Raw genomic sequence first — 7,640 nt, forward strand, 5'->3', positions numbered from 1 at the left:
GGATGGCACTCACAGAGCCTGGTGGGAGGCCATGGCTTGACCTTGGGACACTACATCTGTTAAAGTACAGATGTCACCCGCAGAACTGCCACAGGTTTGAACCCTGAGGGTTTGGGAAGAGGAACAGAATGTGCACAGGATTCTCGAGGCGAAAGGACACTTATGAAAAGGCCTGAGATCAGCTGGGATGTCAAGACAAAGGGCCCAGGGACTCCCCCCACTCCAAGTGCATAAAGAAAACGGGCCCAGGAATCCCCAGAACAATGGGGCTTTGATGCCACACTCTCCACTCACCCTCCTGGGGCTTCCACGGGCCATCTGGGCAGCTCTGGTATGTCCTGGGGTCCCCATCACTGCCTCCAGAATGTTCTGACCTACTGGTAGCCAGAGGGGGATTAAGGTGAGCAGGCTTCCTTGGGGCTCCAGGGCTGATGGGGTTGCGCTCTGTGTGAACTTCACCCTCCTGGGAGGTGGCTGGCCTGGCCCGGCCCCACCCCGGGCTCCATAAGTGTGGTGGGTAGCCTTGGCGCGGCTCCTGCCCCATGGCACATGGCCCTGGGGAGGTGTCAGTTTCCAAAACAAGAGCATTCCCCTCCCCCCGCCCCCCGCTCCGCCTAAGTCCATGGCCCTCTGCCTAAGGCATCAGGCAGCCTGGACCCTGGATCTGCACTCTGCTGCTACTAGCTGGGTGACCTTGGGCAAACCAGCATATCACTGAGATGATAATATCACCTCCTTCATGGGATGTTCTGAGACACAAATGGGAGAATATATGTGCAAGCCTGAGCGCAGTGAATTTCAACCGCTGTTAGTTCCTATCTTCCCTATTGAAGGAGGGAGAGAGGTGAAAGTGGCTTTTACCAGCAGTCCATTGGAGAAGAGTTGCAGGCTTTGTCCCAGGGCTCTGTCGGAGGGTGGGGCTGCTGCAGTGTCTGACGGTAGCCTGAGAAGGGACAAAGAACAAGAACAAGATGCCGCAGGGCCCAGGATGCTGCGCTGTGCACATGGAGACTAAGCCCCTTCCCCAGAAACCTGCTCTCCAGATGGGGTGGGAGGTGACACACAGCTGAATTCAGTAGGGCCCCCTTTGAGCCCTGTGCCCAAGTGTGAGTGGCTTGCTGGTGCTGGCTCCACTGATAGGGCCTGGGAATCCACGCACAAGTGAGTGCGTGAGATGGGCGCATGCAGGGCCAGCTCGTGCAGGGACATCATAAAGGTTATAAACACGCAATAAAGGGTGATGGAATGGGCGCCAGGAAACAATGGCAAATCTGCCTTCATTGAGTTCTGCTCCAGGACTCGGTTGAATGTTAAGGGTAAATGACCAGGGATAAAATTCACCAGATGATTGGGATTTTTAAGGACTCCTCAGGCTTTGTTATGCCAATGCCGTCGAGTGGGTGGGCTGGAACTCTGGGGCTCTGTGGACCTGCGGCTTCAGAATCACCCAGGGAACCTCTGATAAACACAGATTCCTGGGGTCTCCCTGTAGAGATTCTGGTTGGGCCAGGCCTGGGGCATCTGCATTAAAATCCTTTCCTAGAGTTGGAAGCACTGCGATAGATAACTACGGAGAAGAACTGGGCAAGGTGGTCTTCTCTCCAAAATCTAATTATTGGGGGCCCTGCTGGCAGGTGCCATGTCCAACCTGCCCAGACCCCTTCTTTGCGGGGCCAAGTCATGGGCTCCCAGATGTTGCCGTCCCAAGAACCACACAAAGCCTCTGGCCTTTCTCTCCGAGCCTCTCCTCATTTTGCTCTGAAAACTCAGCCGAGTTTAACCTCCACAGAGGCTGACTTTCCTCTTCCCCCGGTATACTGCAGGTCACGCTTGGGGACGCATGAAGGATTTGACACCCACGTACACACTTGTCAGCTTCTGATCACACACCGAGCTGGAGGTGAAGGCAGCCGTCCAGGACACTGGAGGGACGATGTGTTCCAGCTTGCACGTGCTCAGCTGCCACCTGCAGAACCTGTTTGCCCACTCTCGCCCAGGACCGGAGCCAGAAGGAGCTGGGGCAGGACCGCCCCCTCCTCTGCCAGCACTGGCTCCCTGCTGTGGAGAACTGGGAAGGGCCCGCGCTCCACAGGTGAGCTCAGGTGAGCCCTTAAGCGGCATCTGTGATATGGTGGGAGCCTTCCAGCTTGAGGAGGCCCATGGAGGCCTGAGCTTCCTGTCAGCTGGGTCACCTGGCACCTCCCCTTCACAGCCCGCCTCCCTTCCCCCCAACCATGAGTGTGTGTGACATTCTTAGACTCCTTTAAAGGCAGAGGGAGATGCATTTGCTTGCTCAAGTTCAGGACCAGCAAGCCCTGGCCAAGCGCTTCAGCCAGTAGACCAGAAGACACTCCCAGAGAAGTTTTATAACTACTTCTGATTCACTTTGTTTGATTTAAATGTGCATCTGTAGTCTCCACTAAGCCTAATGTTTCTGCTGCAAATACTAAAGTCACCAGCAGGTCGAGGGTGGACGATCTCTCTGGTTCATTAGCTTATCTTCTGTTTGGTAGGAGACCCGTGTTATGCCCGGAATGTGGTGTGTCTGTCCACATACTGGTCACAGCAGGGAAGTGATTTAGATAAGGTTAGAGATGCCAGTAAGTCCGGTTTTGAATCCTGACTCTCAAAGACACCGACTTCTCACAGGATACAGGTGCTGGAGGTGTGCCTCCATTCTCACAAGTCGGCCATCTTCACTTGCTGGACATGACGACCAGACCGTGTCTCTTGTTTCTCTGTGGTTGGTTGTGCCACACTGCAGAGGCCACTGGCACAAATGAATTGGTTTCTTCCCAGTGGGGTGGGGAGACCTTGTCGTGTCTACATTATTAAATTTGGGAACTTGAAGGTGCTTCTAAAAGGAAGACGCTCACTGCTGAGTCACGTGGGCAGGCAAGTGGGAAGGATGGTCAGGGGCGTCTGGTTAGCAATCCCTGGGGAAGGTGACTCTGTCGTTGCGGTCTGACTGTCATGGATGAGATGGATGGATGAGGTCCACGGAGAATAGCTAGAGGATGGTCAGGCAGAAATCTCGGTTCTTATCCCTTGTGCTGCTTCAGGACTTCCTCAGTTCAAGGGTGGCTGATGGGGAAGACCTGGGAAGGGTACTGCCCCTCTAGCATGTCTGCCCACATGCCTGGGTCCAGCGCAGCCTGTGGGACACGGATGGACTTTGGAAGTCACAGCTCAAGGGAACACGGCGAGCCGGAGACAGAAACTTCCATCTGACCCCAACTAGACTGACTGCCATTTGCCAGATCTGGGCTTGTTCACCCGGCTCTGCTCAGCCTGGCCATCGCCTGTGAATGGAGGTGACATCAGCTCCTATTTGTTGAAGGCTATGAGTGCTCCCCAGGCCTTGCTACCTTTCCGTCGTCACAGCAGCCCTGTGAGCTGGGGATTGTCTCCGCTCCATTTCCCACCAGGGAGGTACGTCTCACAGAGGCTGGGAAAGCAGTCCACGTCCCATGACCTGGCAATGGCAGGAGTGGCCCGTCACCCGCAGCCTGGTTTGGATGCTGCTCTGTGCGGCACCCCCCCACACCCAGTTCTGGTGTAAGGTATAAAGAGATGCCCAGGACGAGATGTGAAGTCTGCGGGGCAGGGCGAGAGTCAGGCTCTCAGGGGCAGGAGGAGCCTTCCAGATTCAGAGCCCTGTCAGCTAAAGTGTAAACCTGTAGAATACGTGGACCTGGGACTGATGGGTAATTTACAGATTCTTTGCTAATGTATGAGGGACCTCCCTGTGAACCTGAGCTGGTCTGGGCCCACAGAGCTGGCTGTGGCAGGGCCAGTGTGTCAGAGGCAGAGGCTACCAGGTGGCTTCAGTGGACCCCACACACCTAGCAGGGCTGACATCTTGTGGATGGGTCCTCTTGCCACACCGGTCCAGGCGCTGACAAAGGCAACTCAGAGGGTCCACAGAAGGCTCTCCCTCAGCCACTCAGGCTCTGATGCCTTGGAGGACAGAGCCTTATCAATCACCGTGGGATGCACAGTGTGCAAGGGCTGGGCTCTGCACAAGCCCCTTGCCTCAGGCTGGATGTTTTCTCTGCTGTTGGTACTCCCAAGGAGGAAGAATCTGCAGTGGGTCTCCAAGGGGCGTGTTTGGTTGAAACGACCCTTGGGACTACTGGTGTTTTGTGGGCAGGGCCCAAACTTCCCGGAAATGCAGCTACCATATACGTTCAGGGAAGATCTCGACTCCATGTCGCTCAGAGCTTTGTCGATCTTTGTTTATAATTTCAGAAAACCACGGCACCAATGGCGATGCCACCATCCAGGGGGCTGAATCACTGAAGCAACACCCGCTGTCAGGCTGCGTCACACCTGCTGCAGCCCGGAAATTTTATACTTGATGCAAGTATTGGAGGACTTGATCATGTTATCTCAGGCAGCTGTGCCTAAACATTTACTATTGAAATAGATTATACATTACTTTTCTTCAGTTTTCTTTTATATTGACATTGTCACTTTATATTCTCTCTATCATCTATCGCTTATGTTGTTGTAGATACATGATATTATCCAGTTATTTAACTTCAGAAGAGTAAAGGGATTATTACAAAGGTTTGTTATGAAAGGAGCAGATTGATCAGATCATCCACGTGCAAATTGATGCTGGAAATGGACATGCAGCCCAGCCTGCCTCTGGCGCGCCTCCCTGTTGGAAAGGCAACCTGCACCTGCATCAGGCCTGCTCTGACCTTGCTTGCCCTGCCCTGCAGGGGTCCCGACCCGACGTCCAGGCCAGCTCTGACTGTGGCCTGCCCAGCCACATCAAGGGTCTGCATGGAAGGCTTATTGCTGAATCTAAGGGGGCGCTTGAGGGCACCTGGGCTCTGAGGGGGGCAGACCCCAAGCCAGGGCTGACACATGTGCTTCCCTGGGACTTTTCAGTAGTGTTTGGAATGTATGTTGACACAGGGTGGTAAGATGGCAGGATGGGAAATGGGAAAGGTGAGCTGGCACCGTCCAGTGGGCACCCAGAGGCCTGTTGAACCCTTGGGTTCTTTCCAATGCTTCAGAAGGAAAACATAAGGACACCCAGAGCACTTCCTGTTTGGTCCGGGGTCCCTCTCTTAGAGGTGAGGGCCTTCATGTGACATAAGGAGCAGGCTGGTCTTAAACAACCACCCAACCTGGGCAACTGCTTCCGTCTCCTCATAGCAGGTATGGGAGGAGCTGGGTTTCTTTGCTGACTCCACAACCAGCTTTGAGAACAGTTCTGGGAGAGGGTTCCAACACTGTTTGGGAAAGAATCCCAGAAGTAAGCACAGGGCCCTCCCAGGAGACCCCTTTGCCGAATATCTTCCCTTTGGTTGTATAAATTCTGGCAGGTTTGGTGAACAATAGGGAAGGCTTGTTCATTTACAGTCTTGTCATGTCCATTTTCCAGAGGATTCTAAGTTGAGCAATGTGAGTGCAGGCTACCACTGGTTACTGCGGAATCCAGCAGACAGCTGTCCTGGGGAAATCTGATATGAAGGATATGTGTGTGTGCCTCTGTGCATGTGCGTGCATGTGCATGAGCATGTAAAGGTGTGGACCCATGTGTGGGAGTGTGCACGCGTGTTGGCGTGTATGATTATATGCATGTGCATATATACGTGTGTTTGTGTGCGTGCACCTGGAGGGTCATCAAAGGGCTGGGACGAGGAATTCCAGCCCCCAGGGGCCCTTGGCAGCCATGCAACGAGTCAGCAGGATTCACAAGACCCAGTGGCATTTGGAGGCCTCCATCTGTGTCTTCTAGGGTCTTCTGTCCAGCCTGTGGGCACATCCCCTTCTCTTGTTTGAAAGACAAGTTGGAGCAAATATGACTTGACGTGTACCTGGGTCCCAGTTCCTAGGTGGGTTTTCTGCTCCCCTCGCCTGACCAGTGACAAGCACGCCCAGCGAATTGGCCAGGCAGTGAGGCTGCACTGAGACCCCAGGCTTCCTGGGTGCTGGGCCCCTTCCCTGCGCATGTGGGCTGGGATTCGGAACCAGGTTTTCAGCTGTGCACATACCATGAACTACATACCACCCCAGTGAAGTGCTGGCAGCATCCTAAGAGCAACTGCCTTAATATGTTGTAGTGAAACTCAGCAGGGTAATCAAGCCTCACATGCACCCGCTCAGGTTGAACTTTGTCTGCAAATGAGTTACAAAGCAATTTTCAGTTCTCAGAGCTTTTTGGATTTCGAATGACTGGTAAAGAATTACAGATCTGCAAAAATAAACAGACCCAGTTGACATAACTAGACTTGAAAGTCAGACCTGGGTTTTGCCGGCACACAGTCTGTATGTGTGTGCGTGTGTGTGCATGTGCGTGTGTGAGTGTGTACTCTCTCCAGGCCTTAGGATGGTGGTGAGGTCAAAAGTCACCCCTAGATTAGCCCCCTCCTCAGGGCCTCTGCTGAAAGCGGCCCAGCTGCCGCCCCACGGCTGCAGCAGCAGATGGCCCCTTGCCTGGGGCAGGCAGGTTGGGGGCAGGGAGGCTAGGGCTGAGCTCTCAGCGCTCAGGCTGCCAGCACCCCCCCTCCCCCATCACTACTCTCAGTCAAGAGCGCCTGAAACGGTCAGTAGCTGCTGAGAGGGGACTCAGAGGGGGAGGCACCTTAGGTGGGAGGCGAGGGGGACCCGGGGACAGGCTGTGGCTGCTCTCAGGGAAGGAGAGCTTGGAGAGAGAGCCCCGGGGCCAGTGGGGCAGGTGGATCATCCCCTCGACGATCTGGAGGGAGGGTGGGGGAGGGTGGGTGCACCTGCAAGGACAGCAAGGACGGGGAAGGGCGTGGGCTAGAGGCGACCCTGCACCTGATGCATTTAGCAAAAACACCGCCCACCTACGCGCCAACTTTGGGATGGGTGCTGCCACTGAGCTCTTAGAACATGTCTGCACGGGAGCCAGAAGTGTCTGGGGTCAGAGAAGGGGTGGCTCATTTGTCACAATGTCAGGCTGTGCTTGTCTCTCTGAGGTCCCCAGGCTGCTTTCCCCTCTCAGCAGAGCGCTGGGGCCCAGACCAACCCTCTCGGGCATTCGTGGAAGCCACGCTCAGTGACGGAGTATCCTCGAGGGAGAAGCTGCCCTCTACGCAGGGCCCGGGGGCAGGGCTGCGTGACGTCACCAGGGATGCTGACTGGCCCTGCGTCTTGAGCGGGGGCTGCAGGGCGTCTGCCATTGCCTGTGACAACCCATGGTCCTGGCAGAAGGGGTCACCCAGGTCTTGGGGTTGCCTGAGGCCCAATGAGTCTGAGATTGGGTTTCCTACACCCTCAGACAGACGGGGCCTAGAGTTACCTTTAAGCTAATTTAAACAAAAATAATGAGAAGTGATATCTGAGGTCCGTGGTGAGCGTCACCTTACAGACCATTTTACCAGAGGCATCTGGGGTTGGAGAGTCATCTCAGGGGCTGACTTGAGGGAAAAGCTCTGGGTTTGTGACACCCTTGTGAGCGCGGAAGACATTTTGAGAAGGGGGTTTCCTACTGGAAAGATTCCATGGCCGGAATCAAGGGTCTAGAAACTCCTTATCATACTTTCTTTTTTCCAGTTGGAGATTAAAAAAAGAAGTGTACAATAAATATGAAATATACTATACATACAAGAGTCTAATTTATATGTACACTAGAAAGAGCAATAATGAAAAACACC

The 7,640-nt window shown here is 54.3% G+C and overlaps 1 long non-coding RNA gene across 2 annotated transcripts; it reads left to right on the plus strand.

The window, feature by feature from the left end:
- Positions 1–491: 491 nt before the first annotated feature.
- LOC309633859 lies at positions 492–4,445 on the plus strand. Of its 2 annotated transcripts, none has more exons than XR_014247716.1 (2): positions 492–2,102; positions 4,252–4,445. It is a non-coding gene; the product is annotated as an uncharacterized lncRNA (long non-coding RNA). The 2 variants fall into 2 exon arrangements; XR_014247717.1 differs by having other exon boundaries at positions 492–2,092.
- The last annotated feature ends 3,195 nt before the right edge of the window (positions 4,446–7,640 follow it).

This window comes from Balaenoptera borealis (assembly GCF_965194805.1).
Source record: "Balaenoptera borealis genome assembly, chromosome: 8".
NCBI classification, from domain to species: Eukaryota; Metazoa; Chordata; class Mammalia; order Artiodactyla; family Balaenopteridae; genus Balaenoptera; species Balaenoptera borealis.